We start from the raw sequence: 23,090 nt of genomic DNA on the forward strand, positions 1-23,090 counted from the left end.
CAGAACATTTGTCCTTCGTATTTCACAACTGATGTTGTTTGCTGTGTTTATGGCAGTGCCGAGGTAGACAAAATCTTTTACTACCTCAAAATTATAGGAACCAACTTCCACTGTTGGTCCGAGCTCTAGTCAAGTCCATACTTCCTGAGAAAATAGGCTTAAAGTTGCAAAAAAAAACCCCTATGACACCGTGTGAAGTGGTTGGAGCGCAAGATAACTCTCGAACGGATCTGCCGATTCGGTCCAAAATTTGGCCTTAGTAATATTTTGTCCAAACATAGTTTAAGTTTGAAGATAAACCATATCGGTCCACTCCTTCAGGTACCTTCCTCACAAAAGTTCAAAGTGGCCGAATTGGTCTATACTTTACACATCCTAATATATCTACCAGATATAGATCATGTTCAAATATGGACTATATTTGTCCACTCCATCCGGTACGTCCCACACAAAATTTCGGATATGTTCACTTTAAGACCTGATATCGAATCACTTTGATTTTTGTTGAAGCAACTTTCATTCGCTGCCTCAATTACGATGGTAAAAGTTTTTTTTAGGGGTAAGTCCATACTTCTTAAGCAAACAGCCCGAAGAATGTAAAAACCCCCTACTTCTTCCATAACGGTCAATGTCGATCCATTCCTTTTAGTATCTCCTCCGCAAAATTTTTGATCTTTAATCCTAATCAACATTTTTGTCGGTTCAAACGCCCAAAATGTGTAAAACCCCCTAAATAGATACGTATTTTGGGAAAAAATTGTTTCAATATACATAGGCTGAGGGTATATCTCTGTCGGCAAAGCCGACTGATACTTTTTTACTTGTTCATTTTAGTTTTGTTATATTACATCAGCAACTTATACAAATAAGATTTATATGTCATGATCTGGCCTTAGGAATGGTGGTATTTGAACGTGTTTGAGCTTCTTGGACCCGTTTTACCGACTTTTAGAATAATAACTATTAAATATTTCCTAATGGAGTCAGAGGGGATGTCTTCCCAATCATTATTATGTCCGTGAACCCGATTTTGCATACTTTTTTGTTTGGTACAAAATATAGTACCCAAAAATCAGGTATTCCAGCTTTTTTAGAAAGTGTATAGTTTCCATATTTGATAGGTTTTATTAGATTTGGCGAACTTTTTGGGATCAGGGTTTAAAATGCTAACGTCATATTAGCAAAAGCACCGAATTTTTGCAGCTTTGTCTGCTAAAATTTCTTCGAAATATGTTTAGCAACAATGAATAATGGCAACATGTAGCAACAAATTTCACAAAAATATTGCTAGCGATGCTGATGCTATTTGATATTGTCGCTATAATAAAATAGCGTCGGACATGCATACTCATTGGACAAATTCGCTGAATTTGCCATTTCAAAAATGGAATATATTTAGTTATTTCTAATATAATAATATTAATTATGTAATAATATTATTATGTACATTTAATTTGAATTGCATTTATACTTTGAATTACTACTATTTTTTGCTACTGTGAATTATCTAAAATTGTATTAGCATAAGTAAAATGAATTGTTTCGTTAAGATCCTATTGAATGTATATTTATCCCTCTCTCTATGTTTAACGAAAGTAGTATAATCGAACTTAGCTTACTCAGTGAAACTTTATTGTATTGAATTTCACTCTCGTAACTGACTCGCACTGGTAAGCATCTCTCCTCAATTCTAATCTACCAATAAAACCTTTATATCGTACGTTTTATAACGTTTAAGAAAATTACTAATTGGTTTTATTTTCCCCTCTCTTTTTTCTAAATTATTCCTCATTGGCTATGAGGAATAATTTCATCAAGCTAAATCGCCAAATACAGTCCACTTCTCATCTGTTGGTCATTTCGTTGAAGTTGTGTTTACTTACCGTTCTCCTTTTACTTACCTTCAGCGGAATCCAAGAAGCCTACTTACATACTTACGCATAATTCCATTTGCTAAGAGCTACATTTATTCATGGTCCATTCTCTGCCGTCAAAAAACATCAGCAAAACAACAAATAATATGAGGTAACATCAAACATCTCTATCAATACTCTATTTATTTGCCAGCGAGTCGGTGAGTGCTTTTCAATTTTTTCCTAAATAGTCTTATTGACATACATAAAAAGTGAATATCAACGAGAAAGAGTGTGTGTGCAAACAAAAAGGGAAAAATCCCACAAGAATCGCCAAAAAGCTATCCATAATTACAAAAACAACAAGTGCAATTGGAAAAAATCAACGAATTTGTGTAGTGATAGAAAAAATTAACTCCACTAACAATTATTAGTAAAGTTCTCCTCAAAAAGAAAAAAAGAGCAAAGCCCAAAAGTGCGAAAAATTGCATAAAAATCAACTAGTGACTGGTATTTGCATGAAAAACAACAACAAAATTCCATCTCTGTGCTGTGTGTGTTTATAAAAAAGGTTAAATATAAAGAGATCAAGGAAACACTCGAAAAAATTGCTATGTATTTTTGGTGTTCGGTGTAAAAAAAAATATGTATATAACGAGCATATAAAATCAAGAAAATAAATAGATTCCGTTTGCAAAGTAAAAATTCCTTTACATAAAAAGTTAATAACCTCGGTCTCAAGCAACAGTTACATACATATATATTAACATATTACATATATACAGTAAATAAAAAACAGCACAAATTTGGAAGTTAAAAAAAAACAGCAAATACACGTCAACTACAATCATATACCAGCATATAAGGTAATAATATACATTATTACATGCATATTTACTCGTCTCATAACACATAAAAAGTCATCTCATATATTGGCAACAGCATCATTTTTTGAGTGTACATATTGATCACCGAAATATTGCATACCTAACAAAAATATTCTCCACCAACAATATCATCGTTTAACAAGCCACCACTCTCATCACTCAAGTAAACAAACGTACATATATACACACACAGCGTATATAATTCGAACCACGCTTAGCCAGTGGGGAGAATACGACACAAAGAAGAAACGAAATAATAACAACAACAACACAGCATATGATACCGCTTATTATACACCCAAGCAAAAATATTAGTTCATTATTTAAAGGGTGTATAGTCAAAGAAAAAAGTTAGTTAATTTCAACAAAATATTTGAAATGCGAAAATTTTTTTGGAATTTTAATACGATTGAACAATTGCTCCATTTTAAACAAATTAATATACTAACACTGCATGCAATTATACTTACCCATCTCATATATACCATAATATATTAAACATAATATATTTTTTTCAGCAAAAAAAAAAAGAGATTGTGCTTTAAGAATGTGCAAGTGAATAAATAAAGTTAATAATAATAATTTTGTGGGAAATAAGTGCTTTGCTTTGAAAATTTAACTAAATAATTTTATAAAAATAACATTTTGGAAGAAAATTTTTGAGAATTCCTGGATTTGGGAAAATTATTTTGGAATTTTTAATTGAAATTATTAAACAAGTGAAACCTCATAATAATTTAAAGCAAATTAATAAATTTTTCGTCTCAAGTGTGCCATTCTCAAAGCTACAGTGCTCATCTCTATAAAATATTTGTGAATTCAAACAATTTTCTGTGGAAATACGCTCATAACATTAGTTTGAGTGTTATTTATAAAATGTTTCTTGATTTTTTCAAATTTTTTTTTGGATAATTCTGCGTGTGTGAATTTCTGTTTGGGAAATTTTCCCATTTTGCTAAAAACAATTACCCTTAAAATTCTACAGTGATCATCTCTTTGAATATTTTGAGTTTATTAGATAATTTCCTTCTGTTAAAGTCGCTCGTATCAGTGCGTGAGAGTTATTCAGTTCAACCTATTGAATATTTTTCGGATTTTTTGAGAGAATCCACCTGTGGAACTTTTTTAATTTGAAATTTTTTTGAAAATTCAAACAAATGACTTCAGGAAATTATCGTTTTCAACATACACTTGCTCATCTCAACGACTTTTAAAAAACTTTAACAGCCTTAGTCCATTATAATCTCTCATATAATTGTGGGAACGCTGATTTCTTCTCAATTATAAGCGAAATTTTCAATCTTGGAAACCAATATTGAGATTCAGTGCCTAATTTTCCAGGGTTTTTTTCGGATTTACAATTGATTTGTTTTCGGTTAAATACGGTTTGGTAGTCACCCATTAAAACTACAAGCTTCTCTTTCAATTGGTTCGGTAGTCACCCATTAAAACTACAGCTATATGAAAACATTCTACAATTTTTTGTGAATTCGTAAGAAACTTTGAACATTTTTGGAAATTTTTGGGAAGTTTAAGTCTCTGAAGTTTAAGTTTGGAAGTCGCCTTCTTCAATCAATATTAATTTCAACTAAACATTTGCATTTTATGAAATTTCTCGTCTCTTTTAAGTATTTAAAGGAGAATTCGAAGAAAATTTTTATCTAATTTCACAATCGAGATATCTCGTCTCAATTTTTACACATAATTGATAGTCGAAGAATATTTCGAAGTTTGAATTTGAAATTAAGTTGATTCATAAAGGATTAATTATCGTTTTGTTCGACACAACAAAGAATATTTTGGAAAGTTTGGAATTTCACTGTTAAAATGTCCGTCTCTGAAAACGTTGCCACTGATTCCATTAAAGCTTCGACTTCGTCGAGGTCTGCTTCTAGTGATGGTGTAATACCAACATCTCCAGAACATGATATATTTCTGTTTGAATGTGATCATTTAGTCAATTTTTGTCAGCAATTTGATCAAAGTGACATTACTGATCAGACTGACTCAGTTTTACAAGTCAAGTTAAATGATTTGGAGGGAAGATGGTTGAATTTACAGAAAGCGTATAGAAATGTTATGTTGTCTCCTAAATCCGCTAATATCAAAGATTTCAAAGAAAACGCTAAAATCAATTTTAATGCTACCTCAGAGGCATATTACACTGCCAAGTCGCAAATCGAAGATTTCTTAAGGATGTCAGGTGCTCACAATCAGCATAATGCTGGACAAAGTGTTCCTCCAACTAATGTATCTCAGTCGTCTCCTGATAGTTCAAATATTTGTATAAAGCTTCCTCCATGTGACACAGAGGTATTTTCAGGGAGTTATGAAGAATGGCCATCTTTTCGTGACATGTTCACGGCAGTCTATGCAAACCACAAACAATTGTCCCAGGCTCAAAAACTTTTTTATTTACGAAAAAAGACAAGAGGACCTGCGGGGGCCATAGTGAAACGATTCGCTCTCTGTGATGACAACTTTCAGTTGGCTTGGGATGCTCTCAAAACTCGATATGAAAATAGAAGGGTCCTTGTAGATAATCAGCTCAAAATTCTGTTCAATATTCCTGCGGCTAAGGTGGAAAATAGCGAGTCTATTCAGAAAATTCATTCTACAGTTAGTGACTGTCTTTGTACACTAAAAACGCTCAAAGTTGGCATAGAAAGTTGGGATCCAATCCTGGTATACTTAGTCTCCACGAAATTACCTGATGAAACTCTGTCTCTTTGGGAGCAGTCACTCGAATCCCATAGAGATTTGCCATCCTGGGCTCAACTAGAACAATTTCTCATAAATAGGTTCGAAGTAGTTGAACGAATATCAAGCATTCGACATACAAAAGAAAATCAATATTCTCACAACGTTCATAAAAATCATCAAAGTTCTTCTCAAGAAAAAATTGATTTCAAATGTTCATATTGCAAGACAAATCACCAGATTAGAGCATGTCAAGAATTTCGAAAATTGCCAGCACAGCAACGTGTAGATTTCGTTGTCAAAAATGACATATGTCTTAACTGCTTATCGGCAGGTCACATGAAACAAAATTGCAAAAGTAATAATACTTGTTTGTTGTGCCACAAAGATCACCACACACTTCTTCACATAAACAAATCCTCTTCGGAAAACTTCTCTAAGAATATAATGAATAATGACCCAAACAAAAAGTCTTATAAGCCAAATTACTCTGCTACTCCTGAAGCTCCGTCAACTTCAAAGTTCAAACGCTCGCCTCAAGTTCAAGCCAATTTTTGTGCAGACAACAACACAATTCTTCTGCGAACAGCTCTAGTTCAAATCGAACACATGGGCGAATTATTCACATTGAGAACTCTAATTGATCCAGGATCACAAAGAACTTTCATTTCTGAAAGAATTAGAAACTTACTGAAAATTCCCACGTCAAAGGGTTATTTCGAAATTACTGGCGTTGGAGGCCACAAACAAACTTCTGAAAAAGAATGCGAATTAATTATTGTCGCCCAAAAACATAATATTCGCTTCTCAATTACGGCTATTGTGTTACCCAAAGTGGCTAAATCTCTTCCTTCTATCACATTTGAAGTTGCAAATCCTCAAGATCTGGAAGATATTGATCTGGCTGATCCTTCCTTTAACAAATCCTCTCAAATAGATCTTATTTTGGGCAATGATTCCGAAAGATTTATAAACCTAGAAGGTATTAAAAAGAATATATGTGGCAATGCATCTGCTTACAATACAATTTTCGGCTGGGTGCTCAGTGGCCCAGTGCAAGTTGAACAAATTCATTCGTTCACCTCTCAAATTGTGGAATCTGAAAACCATTTAATAAGCAGTTTATTAAGGAAGTTTTGGGAACAGGAAGAGGTTCCTCGCACTTCACCCGTCTCAGTCTCAGATGAATTCTGTGAAGAATTTTACAAGAAAACAACAACGCGCTCTTCAGATGGCCGTTATGTTGTTCGATTGCCCTTTAAAAACGAATTTTCTGACACATTAGCTCTGGGCTCTTCAAGGTATGTTGCCTTAGCTCAATATACTCGTTTAGAAAAAACCATTGCGAACAATAATGAATTAGCGACTGAGTACAACAAAGTTTTAAATGAATACTTGTCGTTAGACCATATGGAAGAAACCTCGTCTCTTGAGTTATGTATTGAAAACAAATACTTGTCATTCTATCTCCCACATCATGCAGTAGTACGACCAGAACATAAAAGCACAAAAGTTCGAGTAGTTTTTAACGCATCTCGGAAAACTAAGTCAGGATTTTCTCTTAACGATGTTCTTCATACGGGTCCCACTCTTCAAACGGACTTAATTTCTGTAATCCTTAATTGGCGGAAATACCCATATGTCTTCAGCGGAGACATTCAAAAGATGTATAGGCAAATTCTCGTGCATCCTCATGATAGAGCTTATCAAAGAATTCTCTTTCGATCTAGTCCAGAAGGGCCTATTAAAGACTATAACTTAAAAACAGTCACATTTGGTGTAAATTGTGCACCATTTCTCGCAATACGCACACTGCTACAACTAGCAGAAGACTCAAAAGCTGAATATCCCCATGTCTCTAGAATAATTCAGAACGAAACATATGTTGATGATATATTGTCTGGGGGCTTCACTGTGGAAGAAGCTATAAAAAATCAGCAGGATCTTATATCAGTTCTCAGTAGCGCAGGATTTCCTCTCAAAAAATTGACAGCAAACGATAGAAAAATTCTTTCAACAATCTCTACTGAAAATCTTTACGATTCAGAATTTCTTAGCTTACAAGAAAACAGCTCTACAAAAACACTTGGGGTTAAATGGAACGCTTTATCTGACACTTTCTCATATCACATCGATTTAGTGAGAACTAGTCAAACAATGACTAAACGTCAAGTACTCTCGATAGTTGCTCAACTCTTCGATCCGGCAGGTTGGATAGCCCCGGTAATAATTCGTGCAAAGGTATTGATGCAGCATCTCTGGTTAGAAGGTATCGATTGGGACGAAAATATTAGTGCCGAATCAGAGGCAAAATGGAATAATTTGTTGTCAGATTTGCAAAATATTGGCGTAATCTCAATTCCACGATGGATTCAGTATTTTCCTCAAGACAAACTCGAAATTCACGGGTTTGCAGACGCTTCTCAAGCGGCCATTTGTGCTTGCGTATATGTTCGTTGTCAAACAGAGAAAGGTGCTGTATTTTCTAATCTACTCTTAGCGAAAAGTAAAGTAGCCCCATTGCAGCCAGTTTGTTTGCCAAGATTGGAGCTTAATGGTGTTGTTCTGCTCGCAAAATTAGTAAACTATGTGGTATCTACGTTTGATTTCAAATTCACAACTATAAATTTATGGACAGACTCTTCAATTGTGTTAGGTTGGCTCTCTAAACCCCCATGGTCATGGGAAACATTCGTAGCGAATCGAACCGCCCAAATACTAGAGTTAACTCCAAACGCCGTTTGGCGCCATGTTCCTACCCACGACAATCCTGCTGATCTGGGTACCAGGGGTTGTAAACCTCAAGATCTTTCACCAAATTCTATGTGGTTTCATGGTCCACATTGGCTCACACGTCCGTCGACGGAATGGCCAAAAAAGGATTTTATTGCTTCTCCTAATGTCGGCAAACGAGCGAACATACAGTGTATGGTCGCAGTTGAAAAGACAGCAGACCCACAAGATTCAGACTTGTTGAAATCAATTTCTACCTACAAACGTGCTTTAAAGGTCTTTGCTTATGTTGGCCGTTTCTACCAAAATAGCATTAGCAGACTTCGCAATTCTTCCAAAGTATCCAAAGAAAACTTAACACACTCAGAATACTCATTTGCTAAATACGGTCTAATAATTTATTATCAAAAAAAGTTTTATGAAGATGAATACAAATGTTTAGAAAGCAACACTGAAATTTCGCCAAAAAGCTCTTTAAAATCACTTAACCCGTTTTTGGATCCAAAAGGGATAATGCGAGTTAATGGAAGATTAGCTAATTCATCTTTACCATACAATGAAAGGTTCCCAATAATAGTCCCCAACAAATCTCGATTTTGCCGTCTATACTTAGAGCATTTACACATATGTTTGGCTCACGCAGATTGCAATCTTATGTGTAGAATGGTTCAGACTGAATTCTACATTTCTCGTCTCAAAACAAAAGTGAAAAGTATCATACACAAATGCAAAGTCTGCCTCATTTTCAAACAAAAATGTTGTTCACAAATTATGGCTCCTTTACCACCAGAACGGTGCAGTTTAACTCCTCCATTTCACATCACTGGCATAGATTTCGCAGGACCCTTCGAACTAAAAAGTTCAATTTTACGTCAGTCGCCCATAATCAAAGGTTACGTATGCTTATTCGTCTGTTTTACCACAAAAGCGATTCATTTAGAGGCCTGTTCAGAATTGTCAACAGTAGCATTTGAGGCCGCACTTGCTCGTTTCGTTGGGAGGCGAGGACTACCCTCTCGGATAGTATCGGATAATGGCAAAAACTTTCTAGGTGCTAGCCGACATCTCGCAAAAGAGTTCTGCAATTTCTTGAAATCTTCTGCTAAAGACATCTCTGATAAATACGCTGTTCATGGCTTCGAATGGAAATTTATTCCACCCCATGCCCCACACATGGGCGGGTTATGGGAGTCGGCAGTAAAAAGCTTCAAACATCACTTTAAGCGCATTGCTGGGGCTCACAGATTCACTTTTGAACAGTTGGCTACTGTGCTAGCTAGAATTGAAGGCGTTCTTAATTCACGTCCTATCTCTGCTGTTTCAGAAGACCCTTCCGATTTCACTGCATTAACCCCTGGACACTTTCTTCGTGGATCTCCTATAATGGCATTGCCAGAACCTTCGAATCAGAACTTGTCTCTCATTAATAGGTGGTTGAAACTAAAGGCTATTCATCACCAATTTTCCAGCAGATGGAAAGAAGATTATCTGAAGTCGTTACAAAAACGTTACAAATGGAAACGCACATCTCCTAATTTAAAAGTCGGTGACTTAGTCGTCGTTATGGATGATTTGTTACCTCCTAGCGAATGGAGATTAGGTAGAATCACCAACACTCATAGCGGATCAGATGACCAAGTCAGAGTAGTCGAGGTAAAGACTGCTTCTGGTACCATAACTCGGCCAATTGTCAAACTCTGCTACCTGCCATTGTTGGACGATGACACATCCGAATAACACATCAACATTTTCATACATCAATTCACAAAATCATTTCCATTTCAGCTCTAACTATATTATAATCAGTTGGTAATCATAGAACATCTCATTCTTCCATATCTCATCTCATTTATTTTTTCATTTTCAACTTTGGAAATGGGCCGTTCTAATATCTGTCCCATTTCAGGTCAAATAGCAGCCGTGAAGTTTACCAATGTGTCATTTGCAAGCAGCGTCATTCCTTGAGGTTCTGCCCAAAATTCATCATGATGAGGGTACCGGCAAGAAGAAACGTCATTCGCAAATACAAATACTGCCTTAACTGCTTAGCCAAGAGTCACATGGTGAAGGATTGCCATTCTAAGGATGTCTGCCGAAAATGCGGCTACCAGCACCATACCATGCTCCACCCTGAATCACAAGGAAACTTTCGGCCAAACGTACATGGTCGCCTTGCACTGCCCAGTACTGACCACAATGGATCCCGGGAGTTGACGCGCTATACCCCCACATCCAATCAATATACATCGCAGCGCACCCACAGAACCCCGCGACGACCATCTTTTCAACAACATCGTGCACCACAACAACAGAGAAGAAACCCGCAGCAATTCCAGCAAAGGCAACCGCCGAAGCGATTTCACACCCGCAAAAATCACCACACCAACAAGTCACAGCGTGCACCTATCCGCAGCGTGTTAATGCCCAATCAAAAGGTTTTGTCGCAGGCCATCAAATCTCTGGCATCGGTCTTATGCGTTTCCGCATCTGTTGCACAGGTGCAAGGCCGGGGCCATGGACAAATTCGCTGAATTTGCCATTTCAAAAATGGAATATATTTAGTTATTTCTAATATAATAATATTAATTATGTAATAATATTATTATGTACATTTAATTTGAATTGCATTTATACTTTGAATTACTACTATTTTTTGCTACTGTGAATTATCTAAAATTGTATTAGCATAAGTAAAATGAATTGTTTCGTTAAGATCCTATTGAATGTATATTTATCCCTCTCTCTATGTTTAACGAAAGTAGTATAATCGAACTTAGCTTACTCAGTGAAACTTTATTGTATTGAATTTCACTCTCGTAACTGACTCGCACTGGTAAGCATCTCTCCTCAATTCTAATCTACCAATAAAACCTTTATATCGTACGTTTTATAACGTTTAAGAAAATTACTAATTGGTTTTATTTTCCCCTCTCTTTTTTCTAAATTATTCCTCATTGGCTATGAGGAATAATTTCATCAAGCTAAATCGCCAAATACAGTCCACTTCTCATCTGTTGGTCATTTCGTTGAAGTTGTGTTTACTTACCGTTCTCCTTTTACTTACCTTCAGCGGAATCCAAGAAGCCTACTTACATACTTACGCATAATTCCATTTGCTAAGAGCTACATTTATTCACTCATATTTTGCAGCACACATGATCAACACAAATCAGAAAAGAGAATAAGCAACAAAGTTTCAACGGCTTAGCCAGGTTTTCAGCAAACAATTGTTTTTGAGATCAGGGTTACCAGTGTAATGCATTCAAAATCGCGATATAATTAATTCCACTTTTTCGTTCAAAAGACATGTGAATTTTTGGTGAAGCCGTTCAATATATATTTTTTATTTTTAAACAATAATAATTAGTATTCTTTAGGTTCTACCATATGATGGAGGCATTTTGACATTAAATGTCACCTTTTTTATTACTGCGTTGGCAACTCTAGTCACAAAACCACCCTCGGTTGATAATTCGCTGCGACGAATGGTCAGCCGACTGCTAAATATGTAGCGTGGTTGTCGATTATGTCTAACGATAAAAAGATTAGGCGTAAAAAATGAAATAAGCAAAAATTCACAAAAATATGGGTTCGCTTGCTTATTTAGCCGTGTGTGTCAATATTGTGTAGCAGTTGAAGTGTACAGCTAATGCTTATGTTTTTAGATGCTCGCCTTTAAACCCTGTTTGGGATTTATTATGACAGCAGAGTATAATATCTATCCATTTAGTAAAAATGAAGTGATTCCAATAATATTGAGAGAAGAAATAGGGCTCTGTTGTAGGTCTTTCAAAATAATACCCTGATGGTCTATTTTACCCTATAGTGTCCAGAGGTATTTCGATGTTTTCAAAGCCAAAATTTGACTTTTTGCATTGGTCCATTATCCGACAATACATATTGAGTGAAATATTCATTCTTTGCATACTTGTCTGCGGCCGATTCGTCATTGTTTATTGTCATACGTTTTTTACCTGTCTTTATCACATTCAATACTGTTAGTCCATTATTAGCCGCAAAAGTAATAAAAATGCATAATAACTACAAAAATTTTCAAAAAATTATTTGTTTTATAGTACTGCTTTTCCCCTTCCAATACATTTATTGTCATCTCAAAGTAGTAGGTAATTCTTATTTTAGTCCGTATTTCTTATAAATTGCAAATAAACTTTGTATATTTCGGCGGAATATTTTTTGGGGGACCAACAGCAAGAGTTGTGAACAAAAAACCGTATAGTTTTTACATCATTTGTTGCCATAAGCGAACCATTAATATGCAATTTTTTACAATTTTAGCATTTGCAATACATTTGTTGTCAAACTGTATATCCCTAATGTTTATAGTTTTTATTTTTCGTGGCCTCCTCATTGACCCAATGGTACTTGAATACAAAAATGACAACACTGACCTCACCATTTAATACCTACATACATACAAACATTCTCGGTGACGAAATACATGACGAACCGAACATACATAAGCGACAAATATCTGTCAAATGAAAACACAAATACTACAGGTGTTCCCGTTGCGAATCATTGTGATGCACTTCTGCCAGATATCCAGTCCATAACCACCCCGCCCTTGTGGAGGTATTTTCTACTCGTGTGAGTAAACAGAAATTAATGTCGAAGAGTAGGATGAATTGGAAAACTGTGTCAAACTGCACGCTTTACAAAAGGATTAGTGTTACGGTGGGAGATTTGAATTGCGCAGGCTCTAAAACTGTTGATGCGGTCTAGTAAATATGCGTTTTCACTAGGGATGCCATTACAACAATTTCCACATTAAACATTTACTAGAAACATTTCCCAAAACATAAAAACACCAACAACAAAGTAACTCAATGGGTGTAGCAGCATAGACAAGTTATTATCGTTTAGGGAATAATACTCATGTTATGTGGGCTTTGTGTGACTTAATGCAAGAATTCGAAATTTTTCAGGCAATGTTTGGGTGGAAATTTCAGGCCAGCAAAAGGAAAACTTCCTGAGTACATTAGTCATCCAAAGTTATCTTAATGTGATACTGTGCTACTTTCGATTCGCTCACAATCAGAAGGAATTCACATATTGCTGACCTAGCAATCGGGCAAAGCAATCTATAACGGTACCTTCGTATCTTGTATGCTTGGCAACTCAGAAAAGGATTCGCGTACTCTCCTAGTAAAGTGGATAAGAAAGAGAGCAGCGCAACATTGCAGAACAACGTATATAGGAATGAGTTTGCATTGTTTTCCGCTCGGACTCGCTTGAAGAAAATCAACATTACACGCTGCCGTCACCGTTCAGACGTAGGTGAGCTGTTCGAACGCATAAACGTTTTGTTTTAAAAACGCTGCAAAAAAAGAAAACTGAAAAAGAAAAATAAGAGAACACCTTTCATTCTGAAATAGAAACCAAAGTTTAAACTGAAAAGAATATATATTAAAGTGAGTGTGGCCTATTTTCTGGCAAATACAGAACGTGATGAAATTAAATGAAAATTTATAAAAATCGAAGTGATTTGTATATCTGTGTCCTTAAAAAAAACTCAACTATAAAAGTACGGTGCAATAATTTCAGGAAAATAAAAGAATTTATACTATAAAACACCAATAATTCCGATGCTTGCTCCTCTATAGCATATATTGATGGATTTATTACACACATTCATATACATTTATCGTATACACCATATATGTATGTACGAGGGTCTGTGTGTATGAGTATTACATATACAATGACTATACTATATAAGTAGGTAGATTTTGTATAAACGTATATATGTATGTATATGAATCGTGGATCCGTTTTAAAGAACTTTATACCTACTTATCGGATAAATAAAATCCATTGGATATGCATCTGAAACAGGGAGAGACTGTCGATACGAGTTTATTTCAAGATATTGAGGATTGTGAATACATAAGCATATATATGTACTAATACTAATACAATGGGTTTGTATAGCTATTATTTTGGGTTCTTGTTTTCCACGTGATAACTTTTTTACGAATTTTCTCCAAGAAATTCGTCCTCGGTTGCACATGTCTTACAATTTCCTTCATTATTTCTACTTAAAGTCGTAATAAGTTTTGTGTGTGTGCGTATGTACGAGTCCACATGCGTATGTGTATGTAAACTTAATTGTGTTTGTTGTGCCATGTCATGCCACACCACACCATGGCCAAGCCGAAAGTCGTCTAGGATTCGCAACTTGTGCCACTTAATGCCACCACTTCTCACTCCATCACAGCGAAGTGTCTCGCGTTCGCCCCTTTAAACCTCAATACAAATGTCGAATTCCTTTGTTTGTTCCACGAGTGATGTTCCGCCACAGCATTGGTCTTTTCCCAGTGTATGATTCATAAAAACGGCAAAAAGTAATGCGAGATCCGAACGAAGCCTCAATGGTGGCAGAAGGATGGCGAACGAAGGAATATAAATAAAAACAAACCCTCTTGAAATGTTACTGAACACAATACTCATAGTTACATACATACATGTGTATGTAGGGGTACCCTGCATTTATTTGCTTTACGATATATAATCGCTGCACATGCATACGAATATAAGCTAAGCCATTCATTACAAATTTGTGAGTGTGTGTGTGAGGGGTTACTCGTTAAGTGATGCCGATTAGTTCCCCATTGAAAAGGTTTAAGGGTTCAGTGTCAAATCACTTGCCTTATTTTTAATTTAAAATTTAAGTTTTTTTACTGCTAACCCCCAAAAATTCGAGAAGGAGTAGTAACATACATGACCACGGATTATTTCTGCACAAATATACTCTTTATTCGATGACAATGTAAATGGCAGAACGCATTTCAAATATTCGAATATTTCTAAAATGCTAAACTTCAACATCTAAAATGTTGATATCAAAGAAAATTGTGTGGGAAATAATTGCTTTGCCATTTATCGAATATATCGTAGTTAGCGAAATTACTGTAAAACGTTGTTAACTTTTATTAGTACTTTTCATTCATAATTTTGCATTTTTATTTTACCGATTTTTGTTGGTAACTCAAAAAATGTGTTACAGAATTCCATCACAGGTCCTATAACTTGTGGTAAAAGGAACCATTTGGTAAATGAGAAAATTTTATTTAAAAAACGTAGTTCTAATTAATTTAATATAACTGTATTTTTCTTCGCAAGTTGCAATTTTTCCATTTGTAGACTAGTTTGCTGGTCCAAGTTTTTTATTCCGCAGTACCATAACTATTGGTGAGGCACAACTTAAAATCTCCGGAAGAACAAACCTGAGAGAAGTCCCCTCTTAAATCAATGAGTGAACCCGATGATAATGGAACTACTTGTTATAGCCGAATTCGAACGGCGTGCTCCAGGTAAGCACGTTCGCCTTGCAATCAGAAGATCTGCGGTTCAATCCCTGACCACAACAACAAGATTTTCGGCGGTGCAACCCACTCAGTGTAATGTTGTCTTATGTTTCCTGAGTACTTTAGCCATGAACAACTTCTCTCGCCTCTACTCGTCGTTCGGACTCGGCGATAAAATGTAGAGCCCATATCAATGAGCCAATATCGTGCGCTCCAACCACCACACATGGTGCCATAGGGAATTTTTACACGTTTCGGGATAAAGCTAAAAAGCTTTGTATCGTCGTAATGGGGGCAGCGAATACATGTTGTTACAACAAAAATCAAAGCGATTCGAGAGCAGGTCCAAAACTGCACTTTACCGAAATTTTGTGGGGGTAGATTTCACCATGTGTAAATTATGAACTAAATCGGTAACTCCCTTCAAGAGTTATCGTGCGAACAAATTTTCTGAACATTTTCCAACTTTTGTGAGGGAGGTACCTGAAGGAGTGGGCCGATATGGTCCATCTTCGAAGTATAACTAAGCCTGTACAAAATAATACAAATGCCAAATTTTGGACCAAATCGGCTCATCCGTTAGAGAGTTATCATGGGCTCCAGCCAGACAGACAGTCGGACGGTCATTGCTAAATCGATTCCAAAGGGAATTCGTCCAAACATATTTGGGGTCGAAAATCATCATTTCGATGAGGCACATTTTGTCCGCATGAAAGTGTATATATATCGTTAGCATAAATGCTGAGGGTATAATTATATTCCATGTAATGGAATTTATATTGTAATTGTAATTATATTTGTTTCATTGCACTAGCTGAATTATCCCAGCTCCTTTATATAGTTCTATAGTTTCGAGACCGAAATAGTTATTTCTCTTTAATCCGTATGTCCCAGTCCACACTAGAGTAACTTCACTGACATTTTGGGGTTTTTCCCATCTATGAACACTACTGTTTCAAAATTCGCAAAAACTTTCCAGGTGTAAGAGGTTGTCATTTATAGTTAGTTAAGGCGCGCCGTGCATGACTTTGTTTTATAAGGTGGCGATACAGTCAGTGCATTGTCCCAATATGAACTTATATATCTCAAAAATGGTAAAATCTACAAAAATATAATAAAAACCATAAAATATGATCCCTGTTAGCAATTTATTTAAAAGCGCTCCGGCGTTTTTTTTTTTTGTTTTTCTATTTTTCTCATATATGAACATTGTAGTTTCAGAATCCGCAAAAACTTCCCAGGTGTAAGCACCTTGAATTTAAAGTTGGTTCAGGCGCACCGTGTATTCTAAATAAATTTTGGTTCCCGACCAAAATAGGTAAAGTTGAATTTTAAAATTATAAATTAAATAGTCTGTTCTAGTACTGCAAGATTTTACTCATTTTTACTATTTTTTTGATAACATAAAGAAAAAAATGTTATCGTAGTACAAAGTAGTAGCTTTTTGCAGGTTCTGGAACAGAGCAAAAAGTTAAAATTAACTGTTGATATCGGTAGGACTTATCGACTACTATTTGGAACTATGGAACTACTTTAAGGGGCTAGTTCCTTTCGGAAAAAGGAACTAGAAAGATCGATCCGCTCCGGGAACTAGATTGCCCAACTCTAGTCAATACACAATGTCGTGAATTTTATTAAAAATACAATTAATTAATTCATTGTAATTGCAATTAATTAGGGCTCAAGTCAGTTTTTTACCAAGTCGTGATTTGACTTCATTACAAATTGTTTGTACACTTCGTTTATTTTATGTTAAGAAATCCGACGTACTTAACGAAAAGTACAAAAAAATTTTGTAACGAAATTAAAGTTTTATTTTAAAGCTTTACAATATTACACTTTTTTTCAAAAACCTGATTTAAGTACTTACTTTAATTTGGCAATTAGATACGTTTCCTTTTTTTAAAGTTTACCATAATGTAGTATTTCCAGTTAATTACATAACTGAATATATAATTTAAATCTTTCTATTTTTATATTCATTTCCATACAACAACAAAAATGTTCATCCTTTTTGAGCATTAATTTGCTTTTACTACATCCTTTGGTATAAAAGGAATCCAAGTAAATTATTCAGGTAGTGACTGCAGCAATACACAGTCGTGACCCGTGAGGTTCCATAATTCTGTTTGTCAACTCATACAGCAGCGGTTGTATTCAGTGTGGCTGGCATTCATGGTCCCGCTGAATATTTGCAATGAAATTTCATATTTTATTCATTCAACAATGGAGTGAAACAGAAAAATATAACACTAGCTAAATGTATAAGTACATATGTGTGTGTAGTGGAACAGTTTGTCGAGGAAATATTTATTTGTGTTTTACTTATAAGCAGTGAAGCACTATATCGGACAACGGACATCGAACATTCAAAATGTATCCAGACATATTTTGTCTAAAATTGTTATTGTACTCGTGGAAAACCCATAATACAAACATGAATACTGCAAAATAAATACACATAAGTTATCTTAAAGTAATATAATAATTATTCCACAAACATCCCAGGCGGGACAAAGGAGACTTCTCTCATACCTTCATAACATCACTTAAAGTAACACAGCAGTGTCAAATTGTCTGGCTGAAAATGATTTAGTCGAAAAAATTTGTTTTTATTCATGAACCTATTTATGCGTACTCCTTTGATGGAATCCAAAAACTGGTAAAAACTTTCTTTGACATTTTTGATTATTTACATACATAAGTATTTTACATATACATATATTCTGTAAGCCATTTTTTGGTAACCGAAAAAATAAATTTAAACACCAATTAAAATTACCATTTAAAGCCGACAACACTGTCACTTAGTGACAAATTTCATTAATTATTGAAATTTGGCGTGACCCAGAACAGCAAGAATCTATTATTTGTTCGACATCATGAAGGAAAAATTGCTATCATAGTAAAACTTTTTAGATTCTTGCCGTTTCTGGAACAAACATGATAGGCAAAAAACAAACAAAAAAAATGATATATCGTATATAAAACAATATTTTCTGTCAACTAGCTCCTTCCCCATGGATTGTTAGTCAATCCTATGTACCACTAGTAAGTACTACGATCTCTAATCTAAACGATTTCAAAATTCTTATATTATAACCCAACATTCGTTTTTATTTCACTTTTGGCACATTATGAGTGCATATAAAAATTGTTGACGAAAAAGAAGAAGAAGAAAATGGTCCAGTTGTCTTCACATTTTACAAGTAGGCTATAAAAGGCATAATGTGATAATGTGTGTGAATGTATGTATATATTTCACTTAATAACGTGATTATTAGGGTGTCACCAATTAACGAAATGACACATTGCAATTTATTGTTTGTAAAGAGTTCTTAAATTCAATTCGACTCCTTATATAAAATTATGTTACTTACCCCAATTATTATGAGTATTCTTTTGTTATATTTTGGATTTACTTAACGGATATATTGCGTTCCGGTCAACATAAGTTTTAACTCACATGAATTTCAGGGAGAAAGAAGGTAAACACAATACAAAAAGTAAACAAATATAGTATCTCAGAAATTAGATCCGTTTGTGATTTCGGGCTCTTCGGATTTGCGAACGCTCATTGTTGTTTCAAAATTCATAGCTTATCAAATCAATATCAGTGTCATGGATTTTCTATTTGTAGATTCTATCAAAAGGATTCATTATTTCTTCCTATTTATATAACTGATGGATGATTTGGTCAAGCTAGCACATTAATTAAGCTACTATAGGTTTCAGCTTCATAGAAATTCAAACGTGTAAATATTACAACTGTACATAACACCAGACGCCGTGTAGAAAAATAATCACTTATAAAAATAATACGTTCTGTCAAAGTTGAAAATGTTCATCTTTCGTTTTTGTACGCTCGACGTATTTCGGTAGTTAAATAATGTGTACATGTGTTCTACTTTTATGGTGAAAAAATAATGTGGTGTACGGGCGAATTTAGGTATTGGTGTTAAATGTCAACCTTTGTTGTAATAAATAATAAATTAAAGAGCCCCAACACAATATCATGGGACATTATGCATTTTGAAATTAATCCATGAAGTTCGAGACACCTCAATGTTCATGCCGACTGCCTTCTAAAAATAAAACCATCTCTTCGTTCTTTTCCAAATCAAAGGGGACATTTCAAGAGGGTCTCTGCAGCTTTGATGTGTGCGTGTGCGAAGGTTTAGAAAAGTGGTGGGTGCATTTGCAACACATTGTAACGCATTGTTGTGAGTGCTGTATGCAAATTAAATAGGCCCAAGGAAACTACGAAACTAAATCTAGAAAACATGACAAAAATTCCTAGGATTATACGAGAGCAGTAAATTTGTTGTAGTAGATATTGATTAAAATGTTTGTTGCATATTCCTTATTAGATATATGTTCTGCTGTTTGAAAAGTACACAGCTTAATTATGAGAATGCCTGATAGCGAAATTAGGTCCGGAGATATGTACAGTGCTGCTTAAAAAATGTGGATTTCATAAATTGAATTTTTAAAGACAAAGGACCAGTAGTGCTATTCTCAAAATCATTTTTTGAGTTACCGACAAAAATCGTTAAAATTAAAACGCAAAATTATGAATGAATGTTTTGTGTAACTTTAACGGCCTATTTATTGGCTTTGTTACGAAATGAAATAAATAAATAATAAATAATAATAATAAAAGTTCAATTAAAAGTTGACAACACACTGCTATCGGTAGAACTTTACGACTACTTTTTACTCGTTGCTAACTCATCGAAAAATATATTACAGAAATTCTATATTATATGCATTTTAATTTTACAGATTTTTGTCGGTAACTCAAAAAATGTGTTAAACAATCGCACACAGGAATGTTTTTATCAGCGAAATAATTTCATGTGTTTGACAATTCATAAGCTTTCTAATGGTATAGATATAAGCTTAATATGTTACCTAAAACCGGTTCAAAATCCGGGTTAATATCGGAACATCCGGTTTAAAAATTTAGATAACCAGTAGTGCGATTCTCTAACTTATTTTGTGATGAAAAGTTCAAATAAAAGTTTACACCACTCTTGCTATCGGTAGAACTTTAGGACTTACTTTTTATTCCTCGCTAACTTACGGAAAACGTCGTTAATTGCAGAAAAGAGAATCGCACTACTGATCTCTCCTCCGTATGTCTACATAACGAAGTCCTGAATTCTGTAAGTTTTTTTGCCGTTACCGACAAAAATCGGTAGAATTAAAATGCTAAATTATGAATGAATAGTTGGAATAAACGTTGACCACACTTGCGGTATCGATGGGGTCCATAATTATCGGTAATTCTGTCGTTAACTAGTTACAGAATCGCACTACTGATACGTAACAATGCCGAATATGCAGAAAATCAAAACATGGGCTTTTTTCCTAGCAAGGACCGAGTAAAACTCAAAAAAGATGAGAACTATCGATTCGATTAGTTGTTGTTGAGAACCATGGCTAAAATCTTCTAATGAATATTTTAAACAATAGTTGAATGTTGAAAAATCTCACCTTGTGGTATTTTTACTACGATTCAAGGAAGAAACGATATAAAGCACATGGAAGGATTTGAGTTAGAAGGATCAAAAAGATTCAGCTTTCGATTTCGAGTCATGTAAACTCAAAACTAAGCTACAATAACGCCAAACGGAGATAGAATGCTCTTTTCTGAAGCATAATAGGAGAACAATAAAGCAAAATCATCACGCCATAACTCATCACGAAAATTCCCTTTCGGGTTCACAATATTATTATACACATAAAAAGCTTGTCCATAAGCGAGAGACTTAAAAAATTGGAAAAATTTATGGCGAAAAAACTATCACTTTTTAGCCAAAATTTATGTTTTGATTTGACAGTTCACCATTTTTTTAAAGGATATTTTTTAATTCCGTTTCGCTTAAGAACAAGACTATTATGTTATTAATGAACCCACAGGGACAGGTAGTCCAACCTGTATGGGACATACGAATGAACCAATTGAGATATGTTTACGGAATATGTTGCATTTTGAGATAAGTGTAACACTGTCAAGGCAGTGTATAAAGTGTCGCACTTCACTTTAAATGGTGTAATTCATGGGTATGTCCACTATTCGCCAACAATGAACATGTGATATACATACATATATACATATGTATGGTTTTATATTAATGCTTAAACAAAGCGAACTTTTCGCATGAAATAAAGAGTTAATTAATTATAAAATAGGATGGGTGTACGATGACCCGATGACACTGGCCCGTCTTTGTTTTCCGCATTTGAGTAGCATATTTCCCTAGTGGTGCATATTAAAGACATGTGATGAACACACTAATCCACACTTCTCCCCTTTTCAAATTACTGCTGCCTTTCAAATTAATTAAAAAATAATTATATTCTCCTTTTGGTTCCACTTTTTATATCCCAAATGGTTAGTTAATGAGTCAGGGGATTCTCTTCCTTTCTACGTTCTACGCAATTTGCCAGTCACTAGTTGAAGGGTGGACATGGTAGCAATACATTGTTCAACATTGTCTGGAAACAAAGTTAATTATCTGCATTCATAAAATACATAGAAAAGCATCAGAGTCGGGGGATTGTTTTGGCAATTTCAGCGGCAGAAATGTTTGACACGTAATTATAAATTAACAAAGAAGAAGAAAATTATTTTTGTTTTCAAAATTATATTTTAAATTAATTACATATTACAATGCTCGATTCGCTTCCCATTAAAGGTAGGAAACATTTTTTATTGGCGTCATTGACAACAACGCCTGTTAGAATGCCGCAGGCGTTTTTTGTTACCGGGCGAAGGGCATTTCAAACCAACATAGCGTCTATTCCATACACTCCACATCAATGATCAACTCCATATTTGTTTTATTGTTTGTTTATTTGTTTGGTATTGTCGTCGTTTGTTTTTTTTTTATTTTTGCCGAATCGTACTTTGCCACGCTATATGCCGTGTTGTAGCCAAAATTATACTATGCAATTCGCCTCAGTTGGTCTCAAAACTAAGAAACACCATCGCATTGCTCGTCTGTAGCGTAACCATAACATCGCAAATGTTAAAGAATAACAGTGTATTCCCCTAGCTGTTTGGTTGTATGGCTGTGTGTTTACCAAGCAGTTTCCTTGCTGCCATAATAGCGGTTTCTAAGCGTCACATACCACACTAATCAATGGCAAATCTTACGGATTACGTGTTTCCATTTGTAAGCTGAACAGAAAGTCAAAGGACAAGTACTCTATTTCACGCTCGGTGATTTGTCTTTTACAATGAAATGAATTGAAATGCGAAAATCGATTCATTTTATTCCATTTCAGTCCTTATGAATGATGTGTCAAATATTCCGAATGCGAAAGTATAATTGTTCAGGTTGAAAGTTAGGTAGCTTTTTTTGGATTATATACAATTTATGTAGTATCTGTTTCACACTGTCAGGAAAGTAAGCGGCGTAGGATATATCCGCTATTTAAACATGTTTAAAGCATTAAACAGTTTTATGCCTGCACATTTTAAAAGTTATTAGTATTTTTGGGGGCCACCGTGGTGCAATGGTTAGCACGTCCGCCTTGCACTCAGAAGGTCTGCGGTTCGAATCCCAGGCCAAGCAACA

General features: G+C 34.9%; 1 protein-coding gene across 17 annotated transcripts in view; it reads left to right on the forward strand.

Annotated features, from left to right (window-relative positions):
* Window positions 1–1,447: 1,447 nt before the first annotated feature.
* jus (EB domain-containing julius seizure protein) overlaps window positions 1,448–23,090 on the forward strand; it is a 58,276-nt gene continuing 36,633 nt past the window's right edge. For 3 of the 17 annotated variants that reach the window (XR_012409296.1, XR_012409300.1, XM_073963012.1), the window contains exon 1: window positions 13,464–13,718. The gene's annotated coding sequence lies outside the window, so the exon portion shown is untranslated. Of the gene's footprint in view, window positions 2,026–13,356; window positions 13,719–23,090 lie in introns of those variants that run through there. The other 14 variants (XR_012409298.1, XM_073963005.1, XR_012409293.1 and 11 more) reach the window with 11 other exon arrangements.

This window comes from Musca autumnalis, unplaced genomic scaffold, assembly GCF_047663935.1.
Source record: "Musca autumnalis isolate F117 unplaced genomic scaffold, ASM4766393v1 scaffold_1, whole genome shotgun sequence".
NCBI classification, from domain to species: Eukaryota; Metazoa; Arthropoda; class Insecta; order Diptera; family Muscidae; genus Musca; species Musca autumnalis.